The sequence below is a fragment of the Bubalus bubalis genome, chromosome 5 (assembly GCF_019923935.1).
Source record: "Bubalus bubalis isolate 160015118507 breed Murrah chromosome 5, NDDB_SH_1, whole genome shotgun sequence".
Classification (NCBI taxonomy): Eukaryota; Metazoa; Chordata; class Mammalia; order Artiodactyla; family Bovidae; genus Bubalus; species Bubalus bubalis.
Genome location: NC_059161.1, coordinates 38,202,357 through 38,227,661, shown reverse-complemented (window position 1 = coordinate 38,227,661; position 25,305 = coordinate 38,202,357). Strand labels below are relative to the sequence as shown.

At 51.7% G+C, this 25,305-nt stretch overlaps 1 protein-coding gene across 1 annotated transcript in view; it reads left to right on the top strand.

Moving 5' to 3' along the window:
- The first annotated feature begins 659 nt into the window (after positions 1–659).
- The window catches only part of CASZ1 (castor zinc finger 1), a 153,253-nt gene continuing 128,607 nt past the window's right edge, over positions 660–25,305 (top strand). The window contains exon 1 of the mRNA XM_044942982.1: positions 660–789. The gene's annotated coding sequence lies outside the window, so the exon portion shown is untranslated. The remainder of the gene's footprint in view (positions 790–25,305) is intronic.

Genomic DNA, 25,305 nt, shown 5'->3' with positions numbered 1-25,305 from the left:
AGATACTCTTTATCTTACTACCTTGTTTTATTTTCCTCAAGATCCTTTCACTCTCTGAAATAATATTATTCATTTGTTTTAATGTACATTATCTGCAACTCTCTCCCGCCCTTCGCCCCGGGCCCCAGGTTCATTTTTCACGACCTATCTTGTTCACTTAGGGATTACTTTCTTGCACAATGGACTGAATGAAAAACTCCCTGGCAAAGAATAAGTGCAAAGCAGGTATCAAACAGTGAGAACATCACATCCTTTTGGGTTCAGCAATTCTAACATCCTAACTTGCAGAAAAGAGCTAGTTCTTCAGTGGAAAAGTGGGAAGCAGACTGGCTCACAAGGTTCAGAACAGGTGGAAAGTAACCCACTCCCGTCCCTCCTCTCTTGTCCCCCGGCCTCTACTCCACTCAGTCTGGGATGGAGAAGGCTTCTCCACCCGCAAAAGGGAGACTTGAGCTCACATGCTGCTCTGCAGGCCGGGCCTAACCGCGCGCGCCAGCAGAGCTCAGCCGGGGCGGTGGGTGGGAAGAAACCGGGAGGGGAAGGTCTGGGGGTGTGAGGGTGGAGCGGAGCCCGGCCCCGCGATCCGGCCCGGGTTTTGCATGCCACCCACTCGCCCGCTCGGCCGCGGAGAATTCCATAATCACAGCGGGCGAGAGCGGAGACTGGGAGCGAAAAATCCGGGATCCGGCAACTTTGGGCAGCGCATGCGCGCCCGCGGCGCTCCATCCCAAACACACACACATTTTTCCCCCGGACTTGGAAAGTCACCCAAAGCCGCCCCAAGTGCAGGTAAGAGACTCGGCGCTCCCTCCGCCGCGCCCCCCTCGACCCCCTCAGTTCCGCAGCCCTCCCGGGGTGCTTCCCCGCCTCGCCCCCTGTCAGGGTGCAGTCTCCCACCCCCGGGGCTGCAGCTTGCAGCCGGGAGCGGGCGAGCGAGCGAGCGATCGAGAGAGCCAGCCAGCCAGCCAGCCAGCCTGCGCGCGGCGGCTGCCACCCAACTCCGGCCGTGCGGGAGGCAGGGGACACGGAGGGCTGGCACCCGGGCGCAGGGCGGCGCGTCGCCCGCCGCGGCCAGGGAATGCCCAGCGCGAGATTCCGGGGAAGGAGAGGGCTGCTGCTCCTGGGGTCACTTACTCCAACTGAGGGGGCGGCGGGGTAGCGGAGAAGAGGGGGAGGCGCCAGGCGCGAGTGCAGGACTTTGCAAATAGGGTGGGGGCGCCCCCCGCGGTGCGGGCTCGGGCGGGGGACAGGTGCTCGCGAATACCCGGTAATCACTCCTTCCCCTTACGCTCCCCCCAGCCCCCCGAGCTGCAGGGGTTCGTGCGCTCTCCGGGGCAGAGAAGGAGGCAGGGGTGAGGGGCGCCTGGGGTGACTTTGCAAGACTTTGTTCAAGGGAGGGGGTGGGTGGGGAGCCCCTCCAACCGACTCTTGTGCCCCAATACTGGGGTGTAAATGCTACCGGCAGAGGTAGGCAGTGTTCACTGTGGGGTGCCAAGGGGTGCCTCCTGGTTGGAAAACGAAGGCGAGAGGTTGCTTGGCTGGGGGGAACGGCGCCCCCGTTTTCATTTGTGCCTGGCAAGTTTGTCTCAAGTGCGCTGCTCCGGGCGAGGCAAGTGGCGCTCCTCACTGCCCCCCACCCCCACCCCAGCCTCCCCGGGCGCAGGGCTGGCATGGCTGGGCACAGGGAGCCGGGGCGCCGGCTCAGGGCCGTGTGACTGTCGGCCGGAGCCCGCCTGGGTCCCGGGAAAAGTTCGGGGGAGTTGCCGCGGTTGTCGTGTGCGCTGGGAGAGAAGTTGCGTCCGGGGACTTGGGACGCCGGGCTGGCGGGCCGGTGGGCGGGTGGAGCCGTGAACTCCTAGGAGGCTCGGCCGAAGTGGGCGAGGGTCTGGTGGGGTCTGTACCCTCCAAAGTGGGCTGAGAGTGACCTCGGGGCTCAACAGTTGGGGAAGGGGAGCCCTGAATCCAGGGGCGCACGGTTGAAATAGGCACCAGAAGGAGGACCGAGAATGGTAGCTTGTGGGAATACAGGGGGGCACCCAAGGGGAGAGGCCCGGGCCGCCTGGCCACTTGGGGTCGAGTTTCAGGGCAAAGGAGCGCGCGGTGGCAGGCGGAGGAGTGTCGGGGAGCGGGGCTCCAGGGGGCGCATCGGAATGGGGGATCCGGCCGGACCGACAGTCCCGGGGCAGGGGGCTGAGTCGTGCGCTCAGGGTGAGCCGGCCGGGCGGAGCGGCGGCCGGTTTATTTTTACTCGGTGGCATTTGCAGAATGTGCAGCTGATGGCCGTCGGCCGCCAGGAAGTTTTGCTTTCTGTTCTTTCTCTCTTTCCGAAGCCAGCGCGGCCGGGAGCGGGCGGCCTGGGGAGCCGGGCCTGGGAGGGGAGGGGGCGGCCGCTGGGGTGGCAAGGTACGAGGCAGGGGTGCACTGGGGCGGCGGGCGGGGGCTGGCCGGGAGAGGGCGGCGGGCGGGTTCTGGGCCGCTGCAGAGCTTTGGGGTGAATGTCGGTCCCCAGCGTTGGAAGCTCCTCGGCGAGGGGAACAGGTGTATGCGCCGTCAATCACGGCGGGAGGGACACTTTGGGGGCGTAGATTAAGATAATAATAATAGATTTTTCTCCAGGGGGTGGGCGCAGATTCTTCTTCCAAGCCATCCCCGACCCGGGTCCGGAGTTGGGGGAGGAAAGGAGTGCCGAGGGAGTCAGGGGGCCGCTTCACCCTTCCACACAAGTTCCTCCTGACCAGCCTCAGCTTGGGAAGTGGGCCCTGGGTGCGGCCAGGACCTCCTTCCAGTCACGCTGGGGAGGGTGCGGGCGCATGTACGGTGTGTATGACTTGTCCACCAGCGAAGCAGCAACAACACCCCTCCAACGTGCCTGGAGCTCCCCCAGACCCGGCTGGACCAAGGGGTGACTCCGGGTTATGCGTCGCTGCCCCGGCGGAGTCTGAGGCCACGACCCTTAGAGTGTGTGGTTGTCCCGCCAACATCCCGTACACTCAGAGATGGGGACGGCGAGGGGGGAAAGGCCAGGGTAGTCGTAGGGTAAAGTTGGTAAATTTAGGGCGCCTCTAAGCTGGTACAGACGCGCGATAAGAGCGCGCGAGGGGACTGGAAAACGGATCGCTGGGCAAATTGGTGCGCCCCCCCCCCGCCCACCCCACGGCGCGCGCGCACACACACACACACACACACACACACGTCGCCGTCCTAAAGGGAGCTGTCCGGGCTGAGCAGGAGCAGCTGCGCCGGGCGTGGTGAGGGGGGTAGTTGGTCCCCGGGGGCTGCGCCCGGGCTGCGCTCCACGTGCCCAGAGGGGGCGCTGGGCCATTCGGCGCCGGAGCGCAAAGCTCTGGGTTTGCGCCCTGGTGGCGGCAAGGCTGTGCGTCCCGGGCGGGCGTCGCGTCCCGCGCCATCTCCGGCGATTCTCACTGCCTCCACTGACGCCCAGCCGCTTTCCCACTTCCCAAACTTCGGCATTTTGGCTTTCACCTCACTGGAGCTCTGAGACTCTCTCCAGGGCAAGGTGGGAAACTTTTCCCTTCCCGGCAGCGGCCACCGTCTCTCTCCCCGGAATCCGGCGAATTGGAGAGATTGACACCACCACCCCCATCTTGTTAGCCACATTAGAGGCGGTTAACGAGAGTTTATGGGGAATATTGTTGAACTTCAGTAATCAGGTTTCCAGCGATCTTATGCCTCCTGTTTAATTTATTAGACTAGTTATTTATTCTGTTGATGATAATCTGTTGCTGGTTTCTATGGAGATGTTAAACTGATCTCTTTCAGAAATCAAACTCCATATGCACTAAAACGTTTAAAGGGGCAGTGCCTCCCTCCTTTTTCCGCCCCCCCCTGCCTTTTTTTGTTTTGTTTTTTAGACTTTGCACCTTGCAGACACTTCGCGTCTTTCTCTGAGTCTCGGTGCATTTTATTTCCTTCTTACGAAGGAGAGGAGCCCGGAGACTCACGCTTTGTGGCAAGTACTGCTTATTATGGCTAGAAGAAAGCCAAGGCTTTGATCCCTAAGTTGCATCATCATTTAAAACAGATCATTTCACCACCACCCTCTTCTCCCCATAATATAAGAGCAAAATTCTTTCAAGATCAAAGAATCCAATCTTAAAAAAAAAAAAAACAAAAAAAACACACTATTGTTAAAAAAAAATAGGAAGTCAGTCAAATGTGAACCTCTCCTATATATCTGCTCTCCTTGTGTTTAAAGAATTTTTTAATAAGAAAAACAAAACTTGTAGCTCAGCTAATTTTTTATACTTATTAATAGTTTATCTTGCCCCCCCCCCCACACACACACTTTTTTTTAATTTAAAAAGAAGTTCAAAGTTAGATTTCTCTGCCTGTGGGGGTTGAGGTATATTTGCTTCTCATTTAGATCCTGACCATCTGTTTTTGGAAAACTAGCCTCTGGGAAGAGGGGGAAAGGAGTTTTTAGTCAAACTTAATGGAGTACTTAAAAAAAAAATACTCACCCAAATATTTTAAAGTCTTCATTTTTCTACTTTTTAGGAGAATATCAGTAACCTCTGTCTGGTGTGTGAAAGCATATCAACTTTCCCCTCCTTTTCCTTTTCTCTTCTCCTCAGGTATTTTTCTGTAGACTTCTGACTTTGAAGGGAGTGGGTGCAGTGAATTAAGAAAGTAAGGCAGAAAAAAATTATCTTGGTTTGTGACACTCTGAAGAATTGCAAACCCACTCTGAACTCAGATATTTATCACGCTGACAGATATGATACAAAGCGATTGCATTTCCTAATGATCCTCTGGGACTAAGTTGTAGGTAAAACCATTTAATGCATTTTTAATATTAAAGTAAGGCCTGGGTTCCATCTTCTTGAAGGTGAGGGGAGTGGATGTCCTTCTCTGGAGCTGATGCTTTCAGAGTATACTGTTTTGCTTTTTCAACTCGAGCCCCCCACCTCCACTCCTTGATATCTCCACTTACTTTGGGGAGAGTTGAGCCGCACACAGAGCATTTGGCTTTATAAATAAATTTATATCTGGCCAGAAAGTCCAATGCTAAATAAGAGCACACTTTTAAAAAAAAGAAGAAAAAACAAACCTCAGACTCCACCCCTGCTATAGGAAATAAAACAGAGGCAATACTTTTTTTTTTTCTCCTTCTACCATCCTGGTTCTCTTTTATATTATTTTATTTTGGAAGAGGGTGGAGTGGTTGTTACTTCTTAGCTCAGAGGAGAGAGGAGTCATTCCTGTTATTTCCCTCTTTGCTATATTTTAAAAATTTGTTTGATTTGGATTGCAAACAGAACAGGCTTACGGGTAGAAAAGAGCACTGTGGCTTTAAACTCACGAGTTTGCATATTCTCCTTGTATCTTTCCCCTTTGCTAATTATTGTGTTGTTTTCAGAGCAAATATGTCATATCCATGGCGACCGGGCAGGTTTATTGTCTTTCTGAAGCAATAGCTCACATAAGTAATTAATGACTTTCTTTTTTTTCCTCTGGCTTAGGTTAAACAGATCATTCAAGGAAAGTCATATCTCTCTTCTCTCTCTCTCTTTCTCTCGCTCTCTTTTTTAGCCCAGTGACATAATAACATGAGTTAGAACAAGAAGATACTTTAACCAAGAAGTCAACAGCTTATTTTCCTCCATTTCTTTTAAAAGCTAAAGTGTCAGCTTTCAGACATATGAGGCTGTCATTCTTGCAGCCGAGAGCAGTGCGGTCCACGCCTGGGTTGGAAATTCATCTGAAGGTTGTACAGCAGGGGAAGTCTTGGCATGGGGGGAGTAACCTGAAGGAATTTGCTTTTGAGCAGGGGGGAGGCCCTCCAAAATGAGTATTTCTCCTGTATTTAGCAGAATTTAATTACATTGTTTACAGGAAAGAATTAATGAGTTGGTAGTAATGTGCAGGCCCCCCTCACCCCCGCCCCCTTTTCCCAGTCTGGTTAATTGGAAAGACAAAGTTTTTCTTTTTGATTCACCTTGAACTTCAGCTTTCTCCAGTCTTTGTCTCAACTGCTTTTTCCTGGAAAAGTACCTTTTGGAATCCCCTTTAGTTAGTATTTCCAGAATAATAGTGGGGGGGTTATTTTTGTTTTTATCCCTTAGACCTACATGCAACTCGAAGCTGGTTTCTGCGTCTCAGGAATCGACAGCTATGGTGATTGACTATGACTTGGATTTTTAAACTTTTTTTTCCTTTTTTGAGGGGGCAGCTTTTGAGGATGTAAAATGATAGAGACAGCACATCTCCTTTCCATAGCTAGTAATAGTATCGGGGAGGGTAGAGGCAATGTTTTCCTTTTTTTTTTTTTTTTTTAAAAAAAAAGGAAATCACCATTTATGTTCCACCTTTTTCAAATGGACCTTTTGCTAATAAGAAGCTTTATGATGTCACCCCGTAACTTTAGAAATATACAAAGTGTCCAACTGATAGTCTCCAGCAGCCCCCACAATAGACAGACACTAATTAGGCACATTTATATGCTGCTGCCCCTCTTTTTGAAATTTCACATATAGCCAAGGGTTTGTGTGTGTCCTTAAGAAGAGGGAATGAGATAAAGAGAAAAGCATTTATGTTATACTTCTACTTGGACACAATTAAAAAGGATAGTTCCCCCATCTGAAGTAAGTTAAAAAAGGCTGTGACTCAACTGAATGAATCTTGAGGCTTTTGGCATTCACAATAAAAATAAAAAGCAGAAGAAAGATTTATTTGGGATCTGGTTTCTGAAGAGGAGAAGAGAAGGCCAGGCAAGTCTGATGCTGAGACTCCAGCGGAGTTGTAATTGAGCCCGTAACCTCTTGATGTCTATATCAGAAAAACAGACACGAGCAGAGGGAACGGAGGAGAGGCAAACAAGCCTTGTAGAGGAGGGAGTGCAGGGGGAGATTCACAGAGAGAGAGAGAGATTTAATTTATAGACATTTTAAAAAACATAATTTCATTAGGATCTGTTCTTCCCCTTCTCTGAAGGGCAGCTCGGCAGACCGATAAGGCCGGTCCCTCTGCCGGGATGCGTGGTGTGGCCGGGTGGGCAAGAACGTGGGCATCCTTGTCAGTTTCGAGGGAGCATTGTTTCCCCTCTGCCCACTTTCTGCTGGCCTCCTTATTTTGGAATTTAAAAGTCCCACATGACCAAAAGTTAGCTGTGGCTGGCTTCTGGCTGTCTGGTGATCTCCCCTGTGGGTGCCACGCCGCTCTGTGAGTGGGTCTGTCTCCTGCTTGGCCTTTGGCATCAACGATGCGTCTTCCTTCTGTCGCCAGGCAGCCCGTGGTTCCAGCCATGGGAGACCACTGGAAAGGGGGGCACCCCTGTCTCTGCCCCCCTCAAGTTCACCAAGTTAAGTTGCTGTGGTTTGGAGGCCATGGTGTCACGGGGGGCAGGGGGGGAGGGATGCTAAAGCCCGTCGTAAATTCTGCAAAAATTAATCAACCGTTTAAGAGCTGCACGTTAAGAAGGGTGTGTGGGCAAGCTGGGCCCTTCTCCTGCTCCCCCTGTTCAAAGTCCAGCAGAGCGAGGGGTGGACTGGACGGTGGGAAGGGAAGGGGGAATTGTGTGTGTGTGTGTTTTTAATCTGAATAATTGAGAACAACCAGAGAGAGGGAAGAAGAGAGAGGGATTTGTTGAATATAAATCCTCAAGTGCCCTTGTTCCATATTGTTGGAATTTTTTTTTTTTTCCCTTTTGGTCTGGATTTGTCCTGTGTGTCTTTGGTGGAAAAGACACGTAGAGAAAGAGAGCAGAGGGGGAGGGGGGGGAGAGAGAGAGAGAGAGGGAAGGATGGAGAAGAGAGAGAGAGAGGGAGACGTGTGGCTCCTTCGAAACTCATTATCATTCTTAATAAGTCTTAAGGAATAAAGGAGAGCATTGAGTGTAAATGCTGGGTAATCCTAACACTTCTCAAGGTGAGAGGAGTCTTGAGGACACAGAGAAAAGAGAGAGCAGAGGAGGGGGTGGGAGGGGCCCGAGCAGCTCTCGGGGAGTGGCAGACCCAGAGTCTGGGGGACTCTGCAGGGGGCCTGGAGGCTGGGGTGGGGGGTACCTGGAGGAACCCAGAGGAGACAGTTGTCCAAGACGACCCTGGGGATCTCCAGGAGACGGTGACTGCCTGGGACAAGGAGCAGGGGTGTTGGGAACATCTTTCCGGGGTCAGCCCTGCTCTGGGCTTAGGGCCTTTGCACTTTCCTGGGCACTATCTCTCCAGGCAGCTCGGCCCCCGCCACCTCCCGGCCTCAGGTTCCTGGAGAAGGCCCTGGGCTCCTGCTCTGGCTCCGGTGCATTGTCCGCTCTGGGAGGCGGGAGAGAGAGCCACTGCCAGAGCTCAGCTCTGGACACTAGGTGGCTTAGAGCATCTGTGAGGTTTTCCAAGACCAGCCACCACTGGCTTCCTCTCCTCTCTCCGATGGTGGGCTCCCCTGTGCCTGTCCTCTGCTGGGTCTGCGGGCAGCCCTGGCTGACAGGCAGGAGGGCTAGTGGGCACAGGCCCAGGGAGCATGGCACGGCTCCCAGGGCCGGCGATCCCAGTGAGCAGCTTCCAGGCGAGGCGAGGAGGAGGCCAGGGGCAGCTCCCATGGGAGGAAGGCCGCCGGTCAGGTCACTTACAGGAGGGCCAGTTGGAGCCCAGCCCTGTGTTCTCTGCCACTTGGGCCTGAGGCACTGCTGAGTCCATGATGGGGGTGGGGTTGGTGGGGGGGCGTGTCTTGGCTTCTTCCTCTTTTGAGTTCATGTGCGCCCCTTTGAGAATGTTCTTAATAAAAAAATCTCATCAGCACAAATACTGCTTATATTTTGAAGGATTTCACAGATCTTGTAAAGCCAACTAAGGACCCTCTAGGGTCCCTAGCTCTGGTGGGCTTCTTTCTCATGCTCCAGGACTGTAGGGAGGAAGTGGGCAGTGAGGAGGGCAGTTCTCACGGCCACTCCCACCCCTGCTGGCCTCAGTACCTGGAGAGCAGAGCCATGTCAAGCTGTGACACCAGGCCCCCGCAGGTGGATGGGTGCCAATACTCAGGCTCCCATCGGAAGAGCCACACCTGCTTAGGTAGTTTTCTTCCTCCAGGCCAAAGGCTGGCTCCCCCTCATCCGACTGGCATTGTCCAGGATTCCTAGGGTGTTTGAGGAAGGGTCTTAGCCAAGGTGACATCAGAACCATGGATTGTTTTCTCTGGGGACAGAGGTAGGCAGGAAGACACAATTCAGGTTTGACTTACTGTAGTCAGGTTTTGTGTGTGTGTGTGTTTTTAAAACTCTGTTTCTTTTGGAAAGCAACTTCTGGGGAGCATGCAAAAGGGGGTGCGTGGGAGTTAGAGATGAAGGCTGATGACTGAGCTGGTGTGAAGCCCGGAGGGGGAGCAGGATGGGTTAATGGCGGGTGGATTCTGCTTTTCTGTGGTTTAAAAGCAGTAATGACCAAATTGCATGCCCTGCGTGTGCCTTGCTGACGAGATTTACCGAAAGGAAGCTGCACTGCCTCTCTGCTGCTGGTCTCTGGGTGGGTAAGCGTGTGTGTATGTGTGTGTGTGTGTGTAAATGAGAAGACGGGGTGGGGGAATTAGCTCTGCCAGGCTGGCACCCTTCCCCAGCACTAATTGCTGGCAGAGTACCCACGGGGGCTGTGCCAGCGTCTCCAGCTCCACCCGCCCCCCTCGCCCCCGGGGAGCTCAGCTGTGCAGCTCGCTATGTGAGGGCCATTTCCGGGCCCACTAGTCCCAGAGGCCCCTTTGGGAATTTCAGGGAAATCTGATCCTTGGTTAGGGGTGGTGGTGGGGGGGAGGGAGGGGCTGGACCATGGGCCAAGCCCCAACACCCCTGATCTGGGATGAGGGGACAAGGTAAGTCTTGGGTGGTCCAGAGCTCTGCTGAGGTCTAGTTGCAGGCATCAGGAGACCCCATTCCAGTTTTGATTCTGTAGTAAATCACTGTGTGGCCTTGGGCAAGTCATTTGACCTCTCTGAGCCTCAGTTTCCCCTCTTATCAAATGGCCTCTGACACTCTTGCCCTTACAGGGTTCCCCTGATTGTCGGCTGCACTCATAGCTGTGAAAGTCCTTTGAAATAATTAAGCGTAATGAAGAATTTATCATGGTTGCGTTGTCAAGTGCAGGGTGCCCACAATGTCAGGGGAGCCAGTTTTATATAACATGGTATTAGTCTCAAAGGGGACCCCTGTGAATTCCATTCCAGAAAGCATCGAGCCTGAATATTGTGTGGTGCTGGGCTTTCATTTCTGTATCAGGTTGTGATGTGGTTCTTTTTTTGAGGGGAAGGGTAGATAAGTTGTGTATTCAGTTTTTAGAAAATGAACAACTAATAAAAAAAAGAAAGAAACTGAACAGTTAAACGTATCAATCTGGATGAATCTCAAAAACAATATTAAGACCAAAAAAACAAGTCATCAAAATCACTGTGAGCTTGGGGCTGAGTTGGGGGGTGGTGTTGCTTTTCAGGCAGTATAGGGGAGCCCATTCCGGATGTGTGGTGTCTTAACTGTGTGGATATGTGGATTCATTGAGGAGCTGTGTATACTGTAGAGGATGCATTCTGGAGCATGCCAGCTGGGGGCCAAAATCGTGTCCTTATATTGCTTACTTAATTAGCCTGTGCCTCAGTTTTCTCATTTGTAAAATGGGGGTAACAATCCCTACCTTGTGGGGTTGATGTGAGGATTAGATAAGCTAAAATGCATGAAGTGTTTAGAACAGGCCTGTGTATTCTAGACCCACGTCAGAGTGAGTGTGCACGTATTTGCTGCACACCAGGGAGTAGATGTGAGGGTTGGGGGAGGTAGCCCTCTATGTATCTGGGGGCCAGGGCCCTGCTAGGAGTGGGTTACTATGGGATCAGTTGGAAATTCTGAATTTTGTGTTTTATCTATGGACTGCCTTGGAGTCCTCCTGATATTTTTTTGGTGATGAATCAGAAGGGGATGAGAAGTAAGACTGTGCCCACTTTCAGAGTTAGATGCCCCTAGTCGGGGAGGGGTCATTGGTCTCTCTTTTCGGTTGTTGTCAGACTGACCGTTCCTGGAGCTGAGGGGGTGCGATGGGGGGAGGTCCATCACAGAAGCTGTTGGACATGGGAGGCAAGGGGGTTGGATGGGGGGCAGACCCTGGGAACTCACTCCGGGTGTCAGTGGCCTCTGTCTGTGTTTTCGCGGCCCAGGAGCCAAATGCTGAGTGCCGGGGGGTGGAGGGGCCGGGGGTCTGCGCGTGCGCAGAGGCTCTGCTGTGGTCGAGACGTGTGGCTGGCAGAGGGTCAAAAGCTGCTGTTGGAGTTGGGCTGAGCCCCGTGTGAACTGTGTTTCTGTCAGCTGGGCGGATGAATTCCTCTAATTCTTTGTTTCCACGTCTGTAAAATGGGAGTTGGAATTCCTACCTTGTGAGAATTAGGTGAGAGGAGAGTGATCGTAGCTACTGCGCGCTAAGGATTGACGTCCAGTACCCTTTCATGGACCGGGCTTTGCCCAGCTAGCAGCATACAGTAGGGACCGTGGGCTCAGGATCAGGTGATTGACAGGCCAGCCCCTGGTCAAGCCTAAGGTGGGCCCCTGGATGACCTGAAGCTGGCTGGGGTGCAAGAGGGCCTAGCCAGGGGAGCTAGGGCAGGGGCATGATGTGGGTGGAGCCAAGGTTTCCCCTCCTCCCCTTCGATGATCCTGCCTGGAGCCGGGATTGGGGGGAGCACGCCCCACGCCTGGGCCAAGGTGGGGAAGGAAGGGCCCAGAGCAGAAATAGAGGAGGCCCCGTAGCAGTGACTTAAGGAGGCAAGGGCATGGGGGCTGTGAAGTGGGGAGCACTGGAGGGTCGAGGGGCACTTATGGAAGATGAAGTGTATGAAACTCCATCGGCCTCTCCCATTTCACTGTGCTATGCCAAAACACCCCGGTTCTTGTTTCACTATCTGAGATCTGGGAGCAGGTTAATTTCCATGACGAACTCCAGGCCACGTGCTCTGAGGATTTATCTAATTAAATTGATGCTTTTTTCTAAGAAAGAAAGAAAGGAGGGGAGGGAGGGAGAAAAAGATAGGGACAGAGGGAGGGAAGGAAAGAGGGAGGAAAAAGAAATAGAGGAACTGAAAGAAGGAAGGAATGAGAGGGAGGGGAGAAAGGCAAGAAGGAAGAAAAGAAAGATTAAAAAAAAGAAGGAAGGAAAAGAGGAAGGGAGACAGATAAGCTGGAAGCAGACTAGTGATTTCTGAAAGGCTGTGACCGAGTGGAGGAGATGCCTGGTGGTTGGGGCCAGGACGGGCTAGGGGGTGGGGTGGGGGTGGGGGCTTAATAGTGGGCCATGTTTCTGTCTTTGGTTACTTTTTGTATATTTCTAACATAGCTCTTGGGTTCAGAGGGAAAGGGGCAGCTGGAGGGCTTCTGTTCAACACAGTAGCCACCAGCCCATGTGGCAACTTAGATTAAGTTCATCAATGAACTTGCCACATTTTCAAGTACTCTGTAGCAGGCAGCGGCTACTTTGTTAGGCAGCACAGAGAAAGAACACTTTGATCACATAAAATTCTGTTGGACTTTGCTGCTGCTGCTGCTAAGTCGCTTCAGTCGTGTCTGACTCTGTGCGACACCACAGACGGCAGCCCACCAGGCTCCCCCGTCCCTGGGATTCTCCAGGCAAGAACACTGGAGTGGGTTGCCATTTCCTTCTCCAATGCATGAAAGCGAAAAGTGAAAGTGAAGTTGCTCAGTCGTGTCCGACTCCCAGCAACCCCATGGACTGCAGCCTACCAGGCTCCTCCGTCCATGGGATTTTCCAGGCAAGAGTACTGGAGTTGGTTGCCATTTCCTTCTCCATGTTGGACTTTAGGAGGGTACTTAAAGTACCCTTACGTACCCTTACATGTAAGTACTTACATCTGAGGAAGAGGGATACTCCCCTCAGAGCCTGGGCTAAAGGGATGAACCTTCAAGGGACAGTGATGGAGATAGGGGATAGGTGGCAGGGATGTTCCCACAAGTCAAAGGGGCCTCCCTGTCTGGAGCCAAGGCCTCCATGGTGCTGGGGCTGCCCTCTCTATAGATCCCACACATGTTTCCTCTCTCTCTGCCCGGGCAGGTGGGGCTGGCATTCAGCAGAGCAGGGTTAAACTCCTTCTCCCATGTACTGTCTTTGTGACCTGGGCAGGGGTCTTAACTCTCTGAGTCTGTGGAATTGGGCTGACAGTGGACAATGCATGCCTGCCTGGGTCTTTGTGATAGTTAACTGAGCTGATGAGTACCCATACTTAACGTCTGGTGCTGGGCAGATAGCGAGCAAGCACTTGAGAAATGGGGACCACTGTTATTATAATCACTATAATTATAAATGTTGATATTATTTTCATAATGATTATTGAAGAGCTTTTGTGCTGCTAAGTTGTTAGGGACACTCCCTGACTAAATGCTGATTTCTTTTTAATCAACACTTTAACGGAATCCTCCCAGACTTCTTTCTTCTGGGACCCTAATATGAATTCCTTCTTTCCCTCTCTCCTCATCCCTCCTTTTTTCAGGCAAAAGGAAGAATTGGAACTGCCCCAGAATTAATTCTTGCAGGCCTTTGTAATTTTGAGTTAGCCACCCCCCGCACCACATCCAACACACATATAAATATGCTTATATATGTACACACAAACACACACACACACTCTTCTCCATGGGTCAAACTACATTTTAAAAAAAGTTTTGGGGGCAAAGCTGGAGGAGTAGATGTGGCCCTGGCAGAGCTGGCTGGGTTGTTTGGAGGTGGAGGTGGGGTCGGCGGCCTCTGGGAGGGACGTGTGTGTTTATTCCTGGACATTGCCCAGTGCCCTGTGTGCTAATGTGGAGCTGAAAAGTCCCCTGCATTGTGCAGGCTCCTTTCCCCGTGAAAAGGCAATTGAGTCAGTGAGTTCCGAATGGATTGGAGCTGACAGTAAATGAGAATTTGGCAGTGGGTAGAAAACAAGCTCCCTCACCCCTACCCCCCACCTAACACACACTCACTCTCAGCCCTCCCTCAACTCCCAGTGCTTGTCTGGTTTTGAGAGGAGGTTTGAAAAGAATTGTGGTTCCTTTCCCTGTGTACCAACATTATCAGTGGGGGTTCTGCCCCAGCCTCCTGCCCCATCCCCAGGAACAGACTAACACCCTCCTCCAGGTTGGTGTAACCCCACCCCTCACCCCACTCCCCGTCGCCTCCGTGGCTCCGCCAGTGATCCCGAACGAGTTAAGGGCTGAATCAACTCTAGACCCAGCTGTACATTTGACTCTGGGTTCCTGAATGAAGCGATGTGCTGTGCTCAGCATGATTGGAGACTGTCTGCCCCGGGTGGCCCACCCGGCCCCCACCCTGCGGGGCTCCACCGCCTTCCATGGGACCTGCGTACTGGTGGCTGGAGAGCTGGTAGCCCATGCTTCAGGGACCTAGTTTGGTGCCTTCCCCAAGGCCAGCCTCCCATCAGGGACGTGTTTTCACTGGAAAGAAAGGGTGCTGCCACCATTTGGAGCTGGCGCCATCCCCGCTTTTACAAGGGAGGCATGCGCTTTTGAGGGTCTGTATGTGCCGCAGGCCCCCTGTCCCATGTTTTCCCTCTCAGCCTTGTCCACACCAGTAAATCAGCCAGTGGACCTGGCTCTTGCCCACGGCCCCAGGCCCCTGGAGAGGCAGGGAAGGAAATGCCGCCATCTTGCAGACTCTCCTGCAGTCACCCCACGTTTGTAAAATGGCTTCCTGACTGTCCTCTCTCGGTGGAGCTGTGGTGTCTCTCCTCTTCCTGAGGGGGCGAGAAGGCACTCATTCTGGCAGAATTCCAGCCAGCTCTTTGGAGGTATGTGTCTCCCGGTGGCTGGGGAAGCCTCCCAGGGGCCCCTTTCTGGAAGAGGCCTGGTGGAGTGTGGCTGTTTAGCAGCTGAGTTGGGAGAGTGGCCCCCATGCAGAGATACAGGTTCAGATCTCTACTCCCTCGTGTATCAGTACTGTTACTTTAGGCTCCTCCCTAACCCTGTGAGCCTCAGTTTCCCCATTTGTAAAATGGGAATAGTGCCACCGCCTATAGTATGGGGCTGCTGTAATGTGGTGACAAAAGGGAGCTGTTATTGCTCCTGTTACTCTTACTATCCATCCTTCCCATGGATCATCCTGAAGGCAGGAAGGCAGAGGGCTCAGGCCTGTCCCTGTGTCCGGGCTCCAGGACACCCAAGGTCAGGCTGGAGCCCCAGCTCAGAGGCCATGGCCACTGAAGTTTTGCTGAAGCATACGCGCCAAACCAGCAGAGCAAACACGTTGGCCCAGTATGGAGCCCTGGAGGGAGCAGGGAGGAGACTTGCCATGGCCAGGGCTGGACTCTTGGACACCCCCGAGGTGGCAGGCCCTGGGCTGGGCTGGCCTGGCCTGCCTGGCCCGGGGAGGAGCCGCCTCCCAGATGCTAGCGCCATCTTGCTTCTCTCTTGGCCTCTCCTCTGGGTTGGGAGCGTGGCCCTTGCCCTCCCCCAGGAGCAGGTGGCCTTTGCAGCTTGGCACCTGTCCCTGGAGGGTGGCTGCCAGCAAGGTGCAAACCTGGGGATCTCCCTGTGTGTCCTCTGGGTCCTCGCACAAGGCCTGTTTGCTCCCGGAGGGGTTCGCCCGGGCCCATCCTGGTGGAGGGCCTCAGAGAGGGGCTCGTCCTCTCTTCCCAGAGCACCCCCGACCCCGCAACTCTCACTCTCCAGGTGAGTCATGGGAGAGTCAGGACTACCATCCTGAGGCTTGTGTGCTGGAGCCTCGCTGGTGGGGGCCGAGGGGAGATGGCTTACAGGATGATGAACCTGGAGGAAATCGAGGAAGGGGCAGGTAAAGCATCCTGCTTTTATCTCCCAGGGGCACCCAGCAAGCTGAGTTCGTCTTATTGTTTTTTTAATTTTATTTTCTATTTATTTATTTTTTGCCAAGTTGCTCTTACATTTTCATTTCATTACAAGAGGAAGGAAATAGGCATTTACCGAGTGCCAACTATGTGTCAGATGCTGTGACTTTTGTGGGACTGAAGGACACAGACAGGTAGTGGTCTGATTCCCATGGCGCCAATCAGGAAATAAGGCCCAGAGAAGTTCGGCAATTTACCTGAGTTCACCCAGCTGGTAAAAGGAGAGTCAGAGTTTGAATGCACGTTGATGGGACTCTAACACAGAGGTTCTTCTCCATACGCTGGGAAAATATAACCATATTTAAAATGGTTTTTGAAAATACATAAAAGGAGAAAAATCCACCTGTAACTGAACTATCGTTAACACCACCTCATTTAGTATTTAGTATATTTCCTTGTGTTTTTTTTTTCCCCTTTGCTGACTATATATATGTGTAATATACATTTTACATAATTATAATCATAGGAGAATATGGTTTGGGTTGAGACCCAGGATGAGGTGGTAGGGTCTCCTAAGCTGGGGCCGCTGGGTAGTGATTGATTCTCAGCAAAATGGAAACCTGGTTTTGGCCCAGAGCCATCTTTTTGGTAATGAGGTTCCTGAAGTTGTGTTGGTGAAAGCAGACTGGGTGAACGGGGCGGCAAAAAAGACCCTTGCCTTCCCTCCTGGGTTGGTTTTTACTCAGTTAAGTGGTAGAATTTTCCTTTTAACTCACTTCCTTCTTGCTTTTGACAAATGGGAATATTTGTACCATTTTCCCGAATGACCTCCTCTCCTTGGGGTAATGAGAAAATGAAAGTCCTTGCTAAGTGCTTTGAGATATTCAGATATAAAAATGGAGAGCTGAGTGTTGTCATGGGCCTTTTTGCTGCCAGGGCGCTTTATAAAGAGGAAGTGCAGTTTGTAGGGGTGAAGGTCAGCGTGGGGATGAAGGCCATTGCTGGAAGCACTGTCTCTCCTGGCACCAGGGCAGGGGTGCCTGTGGCCTCGCACAGGATGGGCAAGGTTTCAGTAGAGCCCTCCTCCTCAACTAGGTACACACTCCAAGTCCAAATTCCCGTGGTCAAGGTGATCCGGATCACTCAGGCAAAGCCCCCACCTTGGTTAGAATCAGTGGATAAATGATTCAATGCAAGGAGAGGTCTCCCCCAGTGCCCTTCTCCCCTTCTTGCCTGGTAGCATCGGCCCGAGAATAACACGCGGAAGAAATCCTGTCACCTAGGCACATAATAATCCTCCAGATGATTTCGAAACATGGAAAAAATGTTTATTATGTGAGTGAAAAAACAAAACAACATGCTGAGGGCCGAGGGTGGCAAACGCCAGGGTAAAAACCATATAAAAATCACAGATGTGTATAGACAAAGGTGATCCTCTAAAATGAAGATGAGAGCGTGAGGGTGATGGGATGACGGTGATTTGTTTTTTATTTCACAACATTTTCTTTAAATGCCCCCCTATGATTAAAAACCAACGAAGCCAACGTGTCGGCCCAGTAGGGAGCCCTGGGGAGGGGGTGGGGGCGGGGCAGCGCCAGGCGAGAGGGCGCCTGCACCCACGGCCCCCGCAGGGTGCTGAGCTCATGGCTGTGCCAGCCACAGAAACCTATGAGATCTCCAGAAGCCGAGGCGTATCGGTGACTCAGACCTTCGTGTTATGCTGTTCAACAATAGCTTTTGTCCTTTGCCCAAAACCCTAGGCCAGTGTGTTTAAAAAAATTATAAAATTATGAGATAGTTTGTACTTTCCTTACCAGCCTGTGCCAGCTTCGGGTGCTTTATTTATCCAAGGTGGGGAGGCAAGGAAGGCGGGGTGGGGGTGAGGGGCAGACAGAAAGGAAAAGAAAAACAAGGTAGAACTCGGACAAGGCCCAAGAAATGTTTGAGCCTCAACAACAAACTTTCTTTTGTTTTCCCAGTGGGGAGAAAAAAAATAAGGAGGAAAATATGTGGAGGACCAGTTTGAACCAAATTAAACGACTCACATTTTGGGGTGTGGGGTTGCCTCTTGCAGGGGTTTTGCCTTTTGTTTGTGGAACATGAAAGCTACTTCATGACGCTCATCTCTGGGCTGGGAGTGGTGGGATCCAGGCAGAAAGGGCCGGAGCAAGGACAGCCAGGTTGGCCTCTGGTGAACATTTCATTGACGGTTCCGGCCAGTACTGCCAGCAGCCTTTGCCCTCACTTCCGGTTGGGTTTAAAGAAGGTTCCCACCTCCTGATGTCCCAGAAGCGACTGTGTGGTAGTGGGACTCAGAATTTCATGTGAGTCAGGGGTGAAGACAAATTTGCCTGGTACCAGTTTGGACTAGCATGTTCCTCCCAGTGTTTACTGGAAGACATTTTGGGAATAAGATTTAGGAGAGAAAGACCTTGGGAGGGGAGGGTTGGGAACAGTAGGGAAGTGTATAGTTGTGTGTGTGAGAGTGTGTGAGTGATTGTATATGTGTGAATGATTCTATGTGTATGTTGTTGTATGAATGATTGTGTGTGCCTGTATATGAGAGATTGATTGTGTGTGAGAGATACTGAATGGTTGTATAACTGATTATATGTGTGGTTGTGATATGATTGTGCATAATTGTGACTGTGTATACAAGTGTCCCCTTTAGTCTTAATCACTTTTTCCCCTGGTTCTAATAGCTAGGCCAAGTAAAATTTGTGGGGGCTTACAACAATTTTTTTCCCTTATTACCTTTTCCCTCTACCCCAAACCATCTCTCCTAATGAACCTGTTAGATGGCCTGGACCCTGGGCTGATTGGCAATTCCTTCTTCAAAATTAGTTTACAGGATTTTGTAGGAATAATCTAGGGCCTTTGGTAGCGTAAGAGAAGGAGGCTTGTGGGTTAAAAACAAAGTTATAGGGTGGTCCAGTGGTTAAGACTCTGCACTTCCACTTTAGGGGCATGGGTTCAATCCCTGGTCAGGGAACTAAGATCCCACCTGCCTTGAAGCACTGCCCCCGCCCCCCGCCACAAAAAAAGAAGTCATGGAGGTCTGAGGTGGCCTGGCCTGAAACTCAAGATACTGAGGTCTGAGACCCTGATGAGCATCCCAGCCCTGTTGGCCTCATTTTGGGACTCCTACCAGCCTTCGCAGAGACCATCTCAGAAACGGATTTGCTGTCAAACTTCTGAGGCTCCGTGGGCTTGAATGTGACTTCCTGATCTTTCAGTCATGGGGACCATTCTCAAGAAGGGAGCACAGGGATGGTTGCGCTTGTTCTCCAGATGAAAAAACTGAGGCCCAGAGAGGGGAGGTACCTTGTCTAAGATCACACAGCTAGTCAGTGATAGATTTGGAACCAGGAATTTGTGCAGCTTGGAAACATGGTCATCTCTGTTGATGACTCACAGCAGGGCTGACCAGTCCCCAAGGACAAGGAGTCCTGCTTTTGTCTGCTTACAGGAAACAAAGGCGCCCTCCTGGTGGTTCAGACACTTTGTGGCTGTGTTTGGGGTGACTATCTGTTAGGGAAAGTGCTGGATGGTAAGACAGGATGAGGGTGTTCTAGGCTCACCTCTGTCACCCACAAGCAGCCACTTCCTAAGCCCTCAGCTCTACTGTCTGTGGATCGAGTAAGAACCTGGACCCTGTGGTTTCCTTGTCCCTTTCTACTTCTGGACGGCTGAGCTTCCTGCCACAATCCAGAGGCCCCAGCTGTGCCATGCAGCAAACCGTCCCCCACAACCTGTCAAACCAGAGATGCCAGTTTTCCCAGGGCTCCCAGGAGCTCGCCGCCTGCCCCTTTCTTGTGCCAGGGGCAGCCTTCAGAGGCTCATGAAGCGATGCCCCCAACCCCATGCCCCGTGCACCTGCTTATTGATAACTGCATGTCTGAATGTGCCTCGTGTCAGAGCCCTTTGCTTTGAGTGCTCAGAGGCTGAGATGTGAGAAAATTAAGAGCAGGGGTGAGAAGTGGTACCCTGTGACGAGAGGCAGCTGTGGTGAAAGGGGCAGGCGCCGTGCCCGGGGTGAGCGCCATATGGGCAGGAGGCCTGGCTTCCAGCTGTGGGGGCTCCGGAAGGGCAGAGCCTGGGAGGAATGATTTTGAAGCCACTACTATGGAGATTAAGGGGATGAGAATGTAAATCTCAAGTAAAAAGGTAATTGAATGTAATAGCAAACACTGCTCGCTCTATGTTAATTTTAGCTCTTCCCCTGGATACAAGGCGCTGTATTAGTGTTTTATTACCATTTTGTTTGCACTAATAAAATAGTAAAATTTATTTCAAGGAAGTTGAAGGATGGTTTTACAATGCAAATTTGAAGAAATTGGACTTTTCATTTATGCCTCTGCTATTTTAAACCCTGACGGGTGTAAATTAGCTACAGGGACGGAGCAGACCCCACCAACGGGGACTTGGGAAGCAGGAACCATGGCAGAGGTTCCAAACTAGCTTAGTGCATAAAGCAGAGAAGGTGGGGGGACACAGGGGCCTAATTGGGTGGGACAGGGTAGTCGGTGAGGGTGTGTCAATCACGAACGACTCTGGTTATAGGCAGGCACGTCATACACCAAGCCTGCAGGGAGACACACGTGGCCAATCCTCAGAGCTGTGTCTTTCTTCTCTGCCCTTTGGCCTCCGTCTTGTCTTGACATTGAGCCTCAATTAACCTGCCAAACCCCCAAGGGAAACTGAGCAACTTTTTCCTCTGTTACTCAAAAAAGAGGGGTAGACCAGATGTCCAGTCCACACACACACACACACACACACACACACACACACACCCCACCCCTTATAAAGGGGCTGCAGGTTTAGGGGGACCATAGGAGTATGGAAGAAAGACCCTGAGCCTAAAAAAGAGCAGGGGGTGAAGACTCAGGCCAGCCTGGCAAGAGGCTCCCTGACACAGTCCCCTTCTCCATTTTTCCTTCTGACTCAGGCATATTTGAGAAACTGGACAAAAAATGTTTTCAATAAGCCAGTATTTCTTTGAGTACCAAATGGTGATGTCCATGAATAAAAAAGGCTAGAAGACTGAATTTTTTAAAAAATCGAGTTGTTTGAATTTTAGGAAACTGGATAAATGGCACAGGAAGGTAGAGAAGGGAAGGAAAGGGGTGATGGGAGAGTTTCATTTTGAGTTTTGGGTAAAGAATTCAGGTTGGTTCTTGTTTTATCCAAACCGGTTTGTTTATCTCTGAAAAATTATCAGCAGCAGTGGCCTGAAGCGCTGCACTGGGGGACCAGCTTCCAAAGTGTAGGGACCCGAACAAGTGTTCTAATGTCTGGCGAGGTCCACAGCTTGTATTGCCCTGGGTTCTCTGGCTGCCTGCCTGCTGTGGGGGAAACGGTGAGCCGCTGACACTGGCTTCCAGCCCCAACCCTAGGTCTTGTGGGGTTTTTCTCTATGCGTTTTCACTCCCTGTTGGGGAGTGGTGCATCTGTCTGTGTGTGTGTGTTTAATGCAACAATTCAAACTGTTGATATGGGCAAGGCCAGAGTTGAAAACCTGGGGCAGAAATGGTGGCAGAAGATGCTTGAGACTTCCCTTGACTGCAGACCTGTGAGCTCTGGGTCTTAGCATTCTGCTCTGGGGCTGCAGAGAACTTGGCACCGCAGCAGGGAAGGGTGGGCACAGGCTCCCAGCCTCCCCTGATGGCTCCTCTCAGGCCCACAGAATCATATTTGGAGTGGAGGGGTCTGGGTTCCATGTGGTTATGGTTGGAGGAGGAAGGTTTTCCATCTGGGGCTTTTGGATCAAGTGGCCTTGATGGAATTTCTTGGGATCCTGAGGCTTAGACGATGTGCAGAAGGCAGGGGACCCCAAGCCCAGACCCACAGCAGTCCAGGAAACCTCTTTCTTCCCCTTGCTGGGAACACAGGAGATCCTGTGGTTCTGAGGGGGCAGAGAGAGAGGACCAGTGCTGACGGAGGTAGCCAGGGCAGCTTTGAGAGTGTGGCTGGAAGAAGCCAGCTGATGAAAACATTTAAAAGGGGTGCGCCTTTTAGCTTTGGAAATGGTTTCCGATTCTCTGAGAGCAGGGAGAGTGCATCAGGGTTACACTTTGGGTGGATTGCAATCCAAAACTGTAATTACATCTAGGAGCAGACGGAAATGGGAAAAGAGAATTAGTCATGTGGCCTGCTTGGGCCTGGTGGTGGAGGTGGCAGGCCTGACCTCTGTGCTTTGATCGTAGCAAAGGTGGTTCGCCCAGGAACACCCCAAGGACCAGCCTGGGCCCCTCTTTTCTTCTAGTCTACTCTTCACTCACCCTGAGCCATCTCTGGAGGGCCGAGTCCCCTCTGAGTCACTCAGGGCTGCCCCCTACCCTCCCAGCTTCTTCTGTCAGCTCTAGCCTAGAGTAGAAGAAAGCTCCATTGTGATTGATTTGACAATCTTTTTGGCACGGGGTATATGGGTGAACTCCGGGAGTTGGTGATGGACAGGGAGGCCTGGCATGCTGCAATTCATGGGGTCGCAAAGAGTCGGACACGACTGAGCGACTGAACTGAACTGAACTGAACTGATACGCGTATGTGGGCTTCCCCGGTGGCTCAGTAGTAAAGAATCCTTCTGCTAATGCAGGAGATGTGGGTTCAATCTTTGGGTCGGAACGATCCCTTGGAGAAGGAAATAACAATCCACTCCGGTATTCTTGCCTGGAAAATTCCACGGACAGAGGAGCCTGGTGGGCTACAAGTCCATGGGGTTGAAAAAGAGTCAGACACAACTGAGCAGCTCAACAATCCAAGCCAATCTGTGTATGTGTGTTTCTGAGAGGTGACCCTAAAGGATACCAGCAGATTGCGCTCATAGGTGGCCAGTAAGCTCTGGAAGCTAGCCCCACCAGCTTCTTGGTCCTGGTTGGTTTGGAGGAGTGCGAGGCCTGGATTTCTCCTTTAACTGGGAGAAATGGCAGCCAGGACTCTTAGGTCTTTGGCCCTCAAGCCTCTGACTCTTCCTCTCATCCCACTCAGCTCCCCTGGGGTGTGACGGTGATATCCCCAAGTATTCTGAACCCCCAGCTCACCTTTCTGTTCTCCCTGCCCCCCTTCCTTGCACCTGTCAGCTGTTTCATTGACTGTCTGGCTTGGCTGCCACCCATCCTATCCTTCCAGGCCAGCTCCTCCCTCCCCCCTCCCCCCAGGCCTATACTTCCCCCCCTTTCCTGTCTCTGCCCACGTCTGCCTCTACCTGCCCGTCGCCAGCACACCTGAGGATCCGAGGCTGCCTAACGGAGTGTGGGGCTGGTTCAGGGTGTTTACCAGACAGCCGGGATAAGGTATTAAATCCTGTTGCTGTCTTCCCAGGGCCGGGTTCCTCAGATGGTTTTCCAAATTCCTAATCTCGGTGCCCACATCCCTGCCTGGCCCCTGTTTGATGAGTGCCTTCCTTTCCGATTGAAGCTGAACTGAGCAGGATCTGTCGTGAGGTTGGGTCTGGGTTCCCACCGGTGCGTGATGACATGGAGGTCCAGCCCCTTCCTCCCTGGAGGAAGGAGGTTCTTCCTTCCTCTCTTCCTTCCTTTCTTCAGGAATCTCAGGGAGCAGGGGCCAGGATTCTGCCTCCAGGTGTTCCAGAGCCTTCTTGAGTGCCCACCTCCCCCACCAGTGTGGTCATGAGGCAGGGGCAGGTAAATGACAACCTTTCCTAAGCCCAGCATTGCAGTTCTTCCTGTTCAGAATAAAAATGGCCAGGGTGAAGTTTTGCCCATGATACTGAATACCCTGGATTGCCCCAGAAGAGCGTTTCTCCACGGTGTCTCTGCACTGTTTTTGGAGCACTGAGTAGGAAGCATGCATCTGTCTGGTGTTCAGGTGGACACCTATGCTTATTAAGCTGGCCTAGCCTCTGGGATGACAGGAGGGCTTAGATGAGTCCCTGTGAACATGGACACGGAGGCCATAAGCAGCTTCCAGGGGTCTTCCCTTGGCTGGGACATCTGAGTCTTGTCTATCCTTCCTGGGATGGCAGGATTGAACAGAGAACTAAGGGGCTCTTTCCCCATCCTCAGCCTTCTGTCCCAGAAACTAGGCTAAAAGGGGCAGATTAGTTGACACTCCTGTCTCCTACCCCCTGTGAACTCTCTTAGTTCCTAGACTGGGGGTTAAATCTACACCCTCTGCCTTGGAAGTGTGGTGTCTTAACCACTGGACCACCAGGGAAGTTCAGAGCTGTGAGCTTTCTACCAAGGGAAGACCAGGACTCTACACCCGCGATGGCAGTCTGGATCTACCCTCAGGAGGTGCCTGGGACTCACAGATGTGTGCTTTCTCTGTGCGGCCACACGACCTGGAGAGACCTTGCTGGTTTCAACTTCTATTCTCTGGCTCTGTGTTCCCTCTTCCCCTTCCCTCCTGTGCCCTCTCTCTAACTTCCTCCAGGCAACCAGAGGTCTCTTGGGTTTCACAACATTCGGAGCTTCCCATCTCTTCACCTTGTATCTGTTCAGGCTGCAGGTGGCCTGAGACTCCACCCTCTTCCTGTTGCCTTGGCACTCTGTGCTGCACTGGGCTTTCTTCTCTCTCCAGGAGCAGAGGGATATCTCTGGGACTGAGCACAGAGGGGTTTGGCCTCAGTGAAACAGGGCTGGGGACAGAGCAATGGGCACAGTGGCAACTGTGCACTGGGTCTTCAGCCAGAACCCTCACCATCAAGGTTTCTTCCATGGTCATATATATAGGGAAGGGCTCCTGTAAGAGTCCTCGGTGCCAGGGTTCCTGATTTTTTTTATTTCAGGGGCTTCCCTGGTGGATCAGATGGTAGAGAATCTGCCTATAGTGCAATAGACCCGGAGTCAATCCCTGAGTCAGAAAGATCCCCTGAAGAAGGGAATGACAATCCACTCCAGTATTCTTGCCTGGAGAATTCCTTGGATAGAGTAGCCTGGCGGCCGACCGTCCATGGGGTCACAAAGAGTCGGACACGACTGAGTGACTAACACACATCCTTTTTCTAATATGTGTTGGGCAAGAAGTAAAAAGTGGAATAGAAAAAAAAAAGAGGGCAAAGAAAATCTGGAAGATGACATTGCCATGAGGAGGAGGAGGCAAGAGGTGAAACTGATTCATTAGAAAAACTTGTTGACTGGCTTTGCTTAGGCGCCTCCATTTTAAGAGTCTACATTTACAATAAGTTGCTAATTAAAATACAAAATTAAGCAACAGCTATGTTTTTTTTTCCTCTTACACTTTAATTGCATGATTTTTTGTGATGTAATTTCTGGAAACACCCAGAGTACCTCACAGGGCTGATTGTTTGATAAACTAGAAGCACCTGAAACCAACCCCCAAAAATAAATATATAAATCCAAGGGGAACATAAGGGAGATTGGAAATGACAGAGAACTGCAGACAGCACGGAACCCAAAATCCATAATAATAATAATAATAATAATAAAAAACTTCTAAGTAAGGACATTTATCCTACCTACCCTGAAACCTGAACAATCTGTGCATCTCAGTGGGTGAAAAAAAAACACGTTGAAATGGAAACCAGATCAAGTG